Source organism: Mesoplodon densirostris, chromosome 1, assembly GCF_025265405.1.
Source record: "Mesoplodon densirostris isolate mMesDen1 chromosome 1, mMesDen1 primary haplotype, whole genome shotgun sequence".
NCBI lineage: Eukaryota > Metazoa > Chordata > Mammalia > Artiodactyla > Ziphiidae > Mesoplodon > Mesoplodon densirostris.
Window position 1 is genome coordinate 179,941,740 of NC_082661.1, and position 12,566 is coordinate 179,954,305.

Consider the following 12,566-nt stretch of genomic DNA (forward strand, 5'->3'; position numbering starts at 1 on the left):
CCCCCCGAGGAGAGGCCGTTTGGAGGCGGGGCCTCGTGCTCCACCCAACGGCCGAGGGGGTGGGGTCACTGAGTGGCGTCAAGTGGGTGGGGCCAGGGCGGACGTAGGTTCCCCAGCTCCTCCGCGCCCTCTTGTCTGTCACGTGACGGGCGGTTCGCTGACCGGCGCTTCGGTGACCGGCGCTTCGCTGACGGGCTTTTTTGCCACACCCAGTTCCACTTCTAGTGGAAGTTTGAGCAGCTGGGAAAGAAGAAAGGAGGAAAGAAAAGGTTCGTGCGGGAGGCCATGTCTGCGGGTGGGTTACTAGGCCGAGGAGTTGAAGGGGCGCTGTTACCCGAGGCCCTGATTCGTTAGGCCTCGCAAGAGACGTGCTCTCTCAATTCGGGAATGAGGCATTCTGCCACCATTCTCGAACTCTACCCAACTTCCTTTCTTTCCCTCAGCTTCTGAGATTTGAGAACTCAGAAGCTCTGTCACCTATGAGGAGACCAAAAAAAAAGGGTACTATATCCGTTGCCTCGTAAAGTACACAGATAGTTCCTGAACTATCCGCCCCTTAGCTGTGGAGGACTGAGAAATCACTTGTACCGCCCTGCCATTCCGTGAGGGGTGGAAGGAGTTCCTGAAAAGCGCAATGATGCTGCTCAAAAGTACTCTGTCTTTAACCGCAGTCTAATCACTGTGGTGTAAGCCTAGAGGACGGGACCCTGAATGGAATACTGGGGTTTTTTTCTTTTTCTTTTTTAACATCTTTATTGGAGTATAATTGCTTTACAGTGGTGTGTTAGGAATACTGTTTTAAGATCTCAAAACTTAGCGTTGAGCCACCGCAGTGCACTCTATACATAACCAAAGCAGAAAAAAATGAGTCTGAACCTACCGGTTTTCCCATCATAACAAAACAGCATCAAGTTTGTGAGGCAGGGTCTTAAAGCGAGTCTCAAATTTAAAAGGCTTAAAATTAGAGTTTGGTCTCTAGCCACAGCAGAATTGAACTAGAAATAACAAAAAGCCAGAAAATCCACAAATGTTTGGAAGGTGAGCAACATAATTCTAAACCTCTATGTCAAAGAAGATTTCAGTGGGAATTTTTATATAGTTTGAACTAAAGGATAATGAAAATACAACATAGTAGAATTGATGGGATGCAGTGTTCAGAGGGAGATCTGTAGCATTAAATGTATGTATTTGAAAAGAAGAAAGGTTTAAAATCTGCAATTTGTGTTCGCCTCAGGAAGTTAAAAGCATATTTAGCAGGTGGAGGGGAGCAGGGGATACATGGGAATTCTGTACTTGCTATGAACCTAAAACTGCTCTGAAAAATAAAGTCTATTTAAAAAATAAAAAGCGCTCACATATATGGTCAAATGATCTTTGACAAAGGTGCAATGATGACTCAGTGGGGAAAGGACAGCCTCTTCAACAAATGGTGTTGGGAAAACTGGGTATCCATGTGCAAAAGAATGAAGTTGGACCATTATCTTATACCATATACAAAAATTAACTCAAAATGGATTAAAGACTTAAACATCAGACCTAAAACTATAAAACTCCTAGAAGAAAACATAGGGGAAAATCTTCAGGTCATGGCTCTTGGTAATGATTTCTTGTTTATGACACCAAAAGCACAGGCAACAAGTGCAAAGATAGACAAATGGGGCTACATCAAACTTAAAAACTTCCATTGCAGGGGGCACAGGGAACTAAGAGTCCCACATGCCCCACTGTGCGGCCAAAAAAAAAAAAAAACTTTTGTGCATCACAGGACACAGCAGAGTGAAAAGGCAGCCTATGGAATGGAGAAAATATTTGCAAATCATATATGTGATAAGATACACAGAATAAAGAACTCCTACAACTCAGTAACAAAAAAATCAAACTGATTAAACAGTCCAACAAGCATATGAAAAGATAGTCAGCATCACTAATCATCAGAGAAGTGCACGTCAAAACCACAAGATGTCAACTCACACTCATTAGGATGGTTAATATTTGGAAAAAAGAAAAAAGTGTAGGTGAAGATGTGGAGAAATCAGAACCCTTATGCACTGTTGGTGAGATTGCAAAATGGTACAGCCCCTGTGGAAAACAGTATGGAGTTTCTTCAAAAAAGTAAGAATAGGACTACCGTATGATATAGCAATCCCAGTTCTGGGTGAATATCCAAAAGAATTGAGAGTAGGGTCTCAAAGAGGTATTTGCATACTCACATTCACAGCACATATGAACGTTCCTGTTCATTCATAATAGTCAAGAGATAGAAGCAACACAAATGTTCATGGACAGATGAATTTTAATCTTTAAAAGGAGGAAAATCCTGTCATATGCTACAACATAGATGAAACTTGAGGACATTATGCTAAGTAAAATAAACCTGTCACAGGACTTCCCTGGTGGCCCAGAGGTTAGGACTCCACACTTCCACTGCAGGGGGCACGAGTTTGATACCTGGTCAGGGAACAAAGATCCTGCATGCCTCACGGCACGGGCAAAAAAAGAGAAATAAACCAGTCACAAAAAGACAAATACTGTATGATTCTACTTATATGAGTTACCTAAAGTAGTCAAATTCATAAAACAGAAAATAGGATGCCGGTTACTAGAGATTTGAAGGGAGAAGAAAGGGGAGTTGCTGAAACAGAGTTTCAGATTGCAAGATGAAAACGTTCTGGAGGTCTGTTTTACAACACTGTGAAAATAGTTAACACTACTGAACTGTATACTTAAAAATGGTTAAAATGGTATATTTTATGTGTTTTGTTACCCCCCACATACAAAAGCAAATTACACTCTAAGAAAGTAGAAGGAAGGAAAACAAAAAAATCCTAAAGTTTATAAAGCAGAAATTTCTGTGAAAACAGTGATCTGTGGATTAGCCCTACACTATGGTTAAATGTGCTTTTTGTGTGTACGTGGGACAACATCTTTATACATGTTTTAAAGTTTATCTCTATTGCTGATGCTCAGGTCAGCATTATAATGTATAGATAAAATATATAAAAATAAGAAATCACTATGTTCTTTACGTGAAACTAATACTGTAAGTCAGTTGTACTTCAATAAACAGGAAAAAGTGGAAATACTTTTCCATTTTTCACTAGGATGTTTGTCTTATTATTGAGTTTATTAAATATTTTGGATACAAGTTCTGTATCAGATATATTAATTGCAAATATTTTCTCCCAGTGTGTAGCTTCACTATTTATTCTCTTAATAATGTTTTTGGATGACCTGAGAATTTTGGCTTTTACATTTAGGCATCTTGAATTAAATTTTGCAAATAATGTGAGGTAAGATTTGAGGGCTTATTTTTGTCCACATGGTTCCAGCACCATTTGTTGAAAATAATTTCCTTTCCCCATTAAATTGCTTTGGTGCCTTTGTCAAAAATCTATTGACTATATAATTATGGATTTATTTCTGGACTTTTAATTCTGTCTCATTGATCTGTTTGTCTATCTTTATACAAACCACATTGTCATGATTACTATAGATTTATAGTAAGCCTTGAAAGTAAGGAAGTGTAGTTACTCCAAATTAGTTCTTTTTCAAGAATGTATTGGTTCTAAGATTTTTGTGTTTCCATATAAATTTTTGAATTGTTAATCCACTTTTTTTAAGCTGCTGTGATCTTTATTGGAATTGATTGAGCTCTATTTGAGGAAAATTGACATCTTAATAATACTGAGCTTTGCAATCCATGAACGTGGTGTATTTCTCTATTTATTAAGGTCTTTTTAAATTTCTCTCAGCAATGCTTTGTAATTTTCAGTGTAGAGAGCTTACACATCTTTTGTTAAATTTATTCCTAAGCATTTATATTTTTAATAATATTGTAAATGGAATTTTAAAATTTCATTTTCCAATTGTTCAATGCTTGAGTGTGTGTGTGTGAGAGAGAGAGAGAGAGAGATTGCTTTTCTATGTTGACTTTATAACTTACAACCTTGTTAAATTTCTTTGATAATGTCCTCCCTTCTCTTTTCTCTCCTCTTTTCCTGAGTCTTCTATTAGTCATATTGGGCTTCCTGATTGATTTTGTCATTGTCTTACTTTTTCTTTCCTATTTTCCATCTATTTGTCTTTTGGTTCTCCTTTCTAGGTGATTTTCCCTGATTTTATGTTCCAGCTCTTAGAACTTTTTTTTATTACTATGTTATGGTAGACAGCTTTTAAGATGCTCCCCAACGATCCATATGTCTGTGTAAGTCCCTTCTCAAATTCTATCAAGGTTGGTCTGTATGACCAACAGAGTAAGGTGGAAGTGATGATGTATGACTTCTAAGCCTGCTTCTGACTTGCTCTTTTCTGGATCAATTACTCTGAGAGAAGTCAGCAGTCATGTCATGTAATCCAATGGAGAGGCCCATGTAATGAGCTGAGGCCTCCTGTAAACAGCCAGCACTAACTTGCCAGCCAGGTGTTTGAGCCATCTTAGAAAGGTGACCCTCCGACCCAGTCAAATCTTCAGATGACTGCAGCCCCAGCTAACATTCTAACTGCAATCTTATGAGGGACCCCCCCCCCAACCACCTAGATAATCCACTTCCAAATTTCATAGATCCATAGATCCATAGAAACTATGAAATAATACATGTTATTTTTTAAAATTTATTTTATTGCAGTATAGTTAATTTACAAGTTGTGTTCATTTCTGCTGTACAGCAAAGCGATTTAGTTATGCATATATGTATATTCTTTTTCATATTCTTTCCCATTATGGTTTATTACAGGATATTAAATACAGTTCCCTGTGCTATACATTAGGACCTTGTTGTTTATCCATTCTATACATAATAATTTGCATCTGCTAATCCCAAACTCCCCGTCCATCCCTCCCCTACCCCCGACCTTGACAACCACAAGTCTGTTCTCTATATCTGTGAGTCTCTTTCTGTTTCATAGATAAGTTCATTTGTGTCATATTTTAAATTTGATATATAAGTGATATCATATATTTGTCTTTCTCTGTCTGACTTACTTAGTATGATAATCTCTAGGTCCATCCATGTTGCTGCAAATGGCATTATTTCATTCTTTTTTTAATGGCTGAGTAATATTCCATTTATATATGTACCACATCTTTTTTATCCATTCCTCTGACGATGGACATTTAGGTTGTTTCCATGTCTTGGCTATTGTGAATAGTGCTGCTGTGAACATAGGGGTGCATGTATCTTTTGGAATTATAGTTTTTTCTGGATATAAGCCCAGGAATGGGATTGCTGGATCATATGGCAACTCTAGTTGAAATAATACATGTTTATTCTTGTCTTAAGCCACTAAGTTTTGAGGTGATTTATCACACAGCAATAGATAACCATTAGATGCTATTATATTTTTGATTTCCAAGAGCTCTTTCTTATTCTCTGACAGTCCCATTTTAATAGCATGTTGTCCTTGTGAAGATAAAGAAACAAAACATCCAGTAATCAACATATAAACATCTAAAAATGTAGATTTGTGCATAAATCACTGATGTAATTTCCTTTATATCAAATCACATATCAAGTGGCTGATACTTTCATGATAGTAAAGTCCCTAGTTCCTATGTACCAATGATAAATGATAAATAATTACTATTCCATTATAAGGTGAGAACATAACTAATAAGACTGTAGTCCACAAATAATCATTGATTTAGTGCAGTGGTTCTCAAGAGGGGCAATGGGCATTTGGCAATGTCTGGAGACACTTTTGATTGTCAAGTCTGGGTGAGTGCTACTAAGATCAGAAATGCTGCTCAGCATCCTACAATGCACAGGACAGCCCCTTACAACAAAGAAATATCCTGTCCAAAATGTCAATAATGACAAGGCTGAGAAACCCTGGTTTAGTATATACCTAAGAAGACAAACAGAATTCTGAAAGACCAATTGTATTAATATTTTAAGCAGTGATTTGAGTGGTAAAATAGACTACGTGCTGAGGGAATGGAGACAAAAAGCTTCTGCAAAATCAATCATCCCTTTCTCTTTGCTGTATTAGCATTTTGTTTATAACTATTATAAATTGGAAAAAAATCTATAATGTAATGTATTACAGTTATTTATTTGTTTCCCCCCCTACATCGTGAGTAGTCTTAACTGTTTATTCCTGGTGTCTTGGTCCTTAGTAGGTTTTTGTTGATTGTACAATATGAGAAAAAGTGACTGTGAGTTAGAGAGGTACAAAAAGTACAAACTGAAAGAAGCCCAACCCCTACCCTTCCTTCAAACTTTATAATTATGGCAAATGATTGATTGATAAATAGAACCCAAAAGGTAAAAGAGTAAGAATGAGAAAGAACATGGGTTATATACTATTTCCCCTATGTGCCTAAGAATATTTACTTCTACCTACCTTCCTTTGTGCCAGGCAGGACTAACATATTACATTCACTCTCACTTGATCCCTGTTAAGGCTCTAAGCTCAAGCACAAAGGCTGTCTGGTGTGTCTTTGTTCCCCTTTGTATCTTCAATACCTAGCACAGTACCTGGCCATGCCAGGAATCTTTAAAACAATCTTATGAAGTAGCTATAACACATGTTCATGATTACAGGTTTTTAGGGGCTTTGAGCTAATCGTATCACATGTATTGCCTCATTCAATCTTTACCACAACACTATGGGCAAATATTGTTAACCTGTAGTACAGGTAATGATAACAGCTTGTAAGTTTATTCATCACTCAATGACATTGTTCTAAGCACTTTACATACATTAATTTATTTAATCTCAACAAACCTATAAGATAGTCACTATCATCATCTTCATTTTAAAGAGGAGGAAACTGAGGTACAGAGAGGTTAAATGCATTAACTCATCTGATGTTACCTAGTTAGTGACAGCTTTGAACCCAGGTGATCTGGCTTCAGAGGCCACACAATTAACCCCTTCACAACATTGTCCTCCCTCGGCAATATTAGCAAAATTAAGTAACTTGCTTTAAGTTACAAAGCTAATAAAGAGTGAAATTGGTATTTAAGCCAGGACTTTGAAATTCTAAAGCTCGTACTTTTTTTATTAGTCTAATTACCTCTCTAAAAATAGAAATAGTCTACATTTTCTTTGGCAAGTTTAAGATCTTTCTTAGTAAAAGTGTCATTTTTTAAATAAAAATCGGCCTAGACTATCTACCCCTTCTTCAAATGTGTAAAACTTATCACTTAACTAGAAAATGCAAAACAGTATGTATATTTTTCTAAACCATGCCTTATTTTTTCTGTGTATTTTTGGGGACCCAAAAGATAGGTCTCATGACAGTAATGTCCTACTGGGCATAAAAACTCGCAAAGTTCCTGTTAAATAATCACAGATTTATTAATGGAAAGATTAGGGTATAACTTAACAACTATCACCAGAAGTAAAATGCTATAAAGATAATTCCTATGAGTTGTGTCCTATGAGACGCAGACCCATAGAGGAAACTTATCAGGGAGTGTCCTTCGGATCAATGCCTGTGGAGGATTGGAAGGAAGCAGGATTAGACAGGAATAAACTGAGCTGCAATGGAATCACAATATGCTGTCTTCATGTGACACCATAGAGAGTTCTGAAGCAGTTGTCCCTTCAGAGTTGTCCCAAGTGGAGCATGAGGCCCGAACCTTTATACCCCCACATAGATGAGTCTTTGGCTGTGAGCCTTCCTGGGAAAGGAGCATGACCTTGGATGATGTGGCTTCTTCATCTAAGTTGTAGCTATCAGCCAACCTTCCCAGTAGCTGGAGGAATAAGTCCTCCAGTTCTAAAGGGGGAATCTGGGCAACACAGTACAGCACAGCATTCATAATAGTCCACCTTTGTGCCTCTTAGATCCATTTGCTTCATACACATTCTGGAAGCAGCTTTTTCAGGACACTGGAGGGTTCTTAGGGAAAACTTATGAGGGGAGGGTCAGTGGAATGAACTGCAGCTGCTTCTCCTGCAACTGGTAACAAGATATAATCAAAACTCATCAAATTCCTCCTTTGTTATCAATGTAGTTTTCTCTCATCCGTAGCTAACACCGCTACTGGTCTAGATGGCTTAGTTGGAGGATTGACCCAGATCTTCAACCATGAGGATCTGAGCCCCTGGTTACCATGCACTTCTCGGGCCTAACTGCTAACTTTATCCATTTACCATCAAAACTGGGTAAGGAAATACTAAGAGAAGCCTCAGTAGGTCATCTGGATTTCAAAGATAGTCCTCCCTGTCCCCATTGTGTAGCAGCAGCCCTCTCTCCTCCTGATGATCAGGTCCATTTCCCCCACCTAGATGATTACTTCTTATTGACTGTTCGTCCCTTGGCACAAAGGGCTTAAAGTGCCTGAATGATGAGAACCATAGCTTAAAGTTCAATAGGATTCTTACTGTGTCCCCTGGTGGAAACATTTCCCCAAGGGTACCATAACATCTAAATCTGCAAAACAGTTGCAGGGATAGGAAGCACAAATTCCCCAAGTAGGCTTGATGTTAAGTGTGTCCTAGCCTACTTCCATTCCTTGGTTCCTGGGCCCATATATTCTCCACATATTAAGGGCACAGTACGATATAGAAGTTACTGATTTAGCATGTATACTGCATCCTGGCAGTTGGTGTGCCAACCTCCGTATATCATATCCAAGCTTGTACCTCAGCTGTGCCTTCGATAGACCCTTCTATCATTCTCTCATGTTGGTGGCACCGAGGGTCAACAGTGGATCCCATCGTCACGTGCCACTGCTGAATCTCCTTTCTATAAAGTGGGTCCTTTGGTCTGATGCAATGTTATATATGAAGTTATGTTGGTGGATCAAATATTCTGTAAGCCCTTAGATATTGATGTTGCTGGAGGCCCCGTGGGTAGGAAAGTCAAATACATACCTAGAGTACATGTCTATTCCTGTTAGAACAAATCTCTGGCCCATCCAGAATGGAAGGGGCCTAATATAGTCAACCTGCCACCAAAGTCTCCTTGAAGAATGGTGCCATATCAGTGGCACAGCAGTGAGCTCTGTTGCTAGCATATACGACATTTGGCAACATCAGTAGCTAAAGTAGCCTTGGTCAGTGGGAACCCATGCATAGTCTCCCTCTCTGCCGTTATGGCTACTCCTCCGTTAGTTCATTGTGCTCTCATTAGGGTAGCCCATGACAGAGGCTGACTAATACCTGCCCATCATTTAATCTACCTGGTTGTTAGTGCCTCTTCTGTACTGGATGCTTTCTGATTTGGCATTGGCATTTGACACAAAGATTTTCACACTTTGCATCTTCTCTCATTGGCTGATTCATGTGCCTTTACCCCAGACTTCTTACTCCCCAATCTTCCAATATTTTCTATTTTAGGCCCCTTATCAACTTACCAAAACATTTACCACTACCCATGGAACTGTGTATATCCTAACCTTGGGCTACTTCTCTTTCTACACAGGGTAAATGACCAGGTACGCCACCTGAAGCTCTGCTCATTGGATTTCCTCTCACAGCTATTTTCAAGGCTACCCCTGATTGGCACTTCAGTGCAGCTGCCATCCATTTTCGACTTGAACCTGTATAAGAGGCCAATCCACCTATGAACCCAGCTTGATCTTATGCCTGCTTTGTCAGTCATAAAGAACACTCTCTACCCCCACCATATGGCCATAGTTTTGAGCTGAGGGAGAGATGTCAGTTCATCAGTGGCACATGACATGGGGGTCTGGATGCAGGCTCATGATCCATGGATACAGTGGACCACTGTGATATTCTGTGAGATGTCCAGCTAGTCCAAGTGTCTTCAGATTATATTATGGCAGAGGGTAGAAGATTTAACATAGCCCTGAGAATAGACTAAATGTATACTGTTATCCGTTCCAAGAGAACATAACCTGTTTCTGATTCTCCTTTTTGATAGGGATGGAAATGAAAGCATTTGCCAGCTCAATGCCTGCCTACCACATACCTGAAGCTGTGTAACTCTGCTCCAGCAAAAGTACTGTATCTGGCATAGCTGCTGCAAGTACAACTACTACTTCGTTGAATTTGTGATAGTCTACTGTCACCCCCCAGAATCCATCTGGTTTTTGCAAGATCCAGACTGGTCAATTAAATGGAGATACACTGGGGACTAGTATCCCTGCATTCTTCAGGGTTTTTTTGGGTTTTTTTGTTTTTTGTTTTTTGTTTTTTTGCGGTACGCGGGCCTGTCACTGTTGTGGCCTCTCCCATTGCGGAGCACAGGCTCCGGACACGCAGGCTCAGCAGCTGTGGCTCACGGGCCCAGCCACTCCGCGGCATGTGGGATCTTCCCGGGCCGGGGCACGAACCCGTGTCCCCTGCATCGGCAGGTGGACTCTCAACCACTGTGCCACCAGGGAAGCCCCATTCTTCAGGTTTTTAAAGGCACTACTAATCTCTGACATTCCCCCCAGGATGAAATGTTTTTGATTTGTTGGCAGATGGGGGTGGGTAGCTTTAGAAGTCTCTACCTGGTCTTCCCCATTGCAATAGCTCCTATCACACAGGTCAAGAAACCAATGTGGGGTTGTGCTACGAATTATGTCCATTCTAATTACACATTTAGGGACTGGAAAAATGACCACTGTGAGCTGGGTCAATATTCCATTTAATACCTGATCACCTAATGCCCCACTAACAGGGAAGCCATGATGATGCTTTGGATCTCCATGTATCAAAGTTAATTAGACCCTGTAACTGACTGTCTTTGAAATGTCTGAATACTCTCCTTTCCCCAGGATATAGTACCTGAGTTAATGGCCATCAGTTCCTTTGGGTAAGCATTAGAGGAATCAGTGCTATATATACTTAACATGGTGTCACAGGGTCTTATTCCAGAGCACCTAACCTCTCTTTTAGTCAGTGGGTTCCAGGCCTGAAAACTGGCTCAGGTAAGGATACTGGAGCCAACTAAAGGGTTGCAACTTTCAGTCCCACCCCTGACCTCCAGGGAAGGGAGATGGGAGAGGGGCTAGGGATTAAGTTCAATTACCAGTGGCCAATGATTTAATCAATCATACCTATGTAATGAAGACTTCAAAAAACCCGCAAAGGACAGGGTTCAGAGAGCTTCTAGGTTGGGGAACCAGAAGCTTCCATGTGCCACCGTGCCAGGCCCCAAACTCCACGAGGACAGAGACTCCTTTGTTCGGGACCTCACCTTGTGTATCTCTTCATCTAGCTGGAGTTACACCCTTTTATAATAAATTGGTGATCAGGTAAGTGAAATGTTTCTCTGAGTTCTGAGAATTGCTCTAGCAAATTAACTGAACCTGAAGAGGTGGTCATTGGAAGCTCCAATTTACAGCCAGTCGGTCAGAAGCACAGGTAACAACCTAGGTTTGCGATTGGCATCTGAAGTGGAGGGAAGCCTTGTGGGACTGAGCCTCTAACCTGTGGAATCTGATGCTAGCTCCAGGTAGATAGTGTCAGAATTGAGTTGAATTGTAGGACTGGTGTCAGAAACTTTCTGGTTGGTGTGGGGAAATTCCTCACCCCTACCCTGCCAACCCCACCCCCTCCAACACACAATGGAATTGGGTGCAGAACTGTTACCAACTATCTTACCTCTGAAGATGCCACTCTATAACTTTGCCCTGCATTCCATTCTGACCTTCCTCATTATGATAATTGTACTACCTGGCTTCTGATGGCTGAACACCTCCACCTGTCCTCTATTGTTTTGGGACCCCCCTCCCCCATCATTCCCATTGCTGTTTGTGAACCCAATTCTGTAACAACATTCAACCATCACCTCTACCCTTTAGAGGAGAGCTACCACTGATAGCTCAGAGATGCTGTCCCTCTTACCAGTGTATTCTTCATGGCTTTGGCCTGCCTTCGGACCAAAGTCATTTGGTAGGTTTTTAGGGCTTACACAAACTGTCCATTCTAGCATGCTAACTTCCTTAAACTTTTTGACCCCTTTTCCACTGCCTGCCATAGTAGTTCTAGCATTTCTACTTAAGAGGAGCTGTCACTTTTTCCAAGCTTCTAAGAGCCATTCTAGAAGCATGTCAACACCTCTCCCGGAGTTCTTGCCAGGGTGATAAAACCTTTATCCCAGAGGAGTACTTCTGTTGCAGGAATGGGGACCCCTTCCAGGGCCCGAGAGTGGGCTCTTCTCTAACACTCAGAAGTGAATTGTCTGAGGAGATACACGTGCTGACAAAGCAAGAGACTTTATTGGGAGAGGGCACCCAGGCAGAGAGCAGCCGGGTAAGGGGACCCAGGAGAACTGCTCTGCCACGTGGCCCATAGTCTCAGGGGTAATGGGGTTAGTTTCCAGGTTGCCTCTGGCCAGTCATTCTGACTCAGGGTCCTTCATGGTGGTGCGCACATTGCTCAGCCAGGATGGGTTCCAGCAAGAAGGATACTGGGACATGGACTGGCGTCTCCTCTCTCCTTTGGCCTTTCCCGAATTCTTCCAGTCAGTGGTAGCTTGTGAGTGGTAAGGTCCTTCCTTACCAGGACCTCCTGTTGTAAGATAACTCATGCAAGTGGTTACTCTCATGCCTGGCCAGGGCAGGTGGTTTTGGTCAGTGGTTCCCCTAACACTTCCATATTGATAAACACTTCCTTATCCAACTTTGTTTTTCCTCCATCCCTTGATCTAGCACTCTTAG

General features: G+C 40.9%; 1 long non-coding RNA gene across 1 annotated transcript; it reads left to right on the top strand.

The window, feature by feature from the left end:
* The first annotated feature begins 147 nt into the window (after window positions 1-147).
* On the top strand, window positions 148-10,069 carry LOC132485683 (uncharacterized). The gene is made up of 3 exons (XR_009531418.1): window positions 148-269; window positions 7,982-8,115; window positions 9,377-10,069. It is a non-coding gene; the product is annotated as an uncharacterized LOC132485683 (long non-coding RNA).
* The last annotated feature ends 2,497 nt before the right edge of the window (window positions 10,070-12,566 follow it).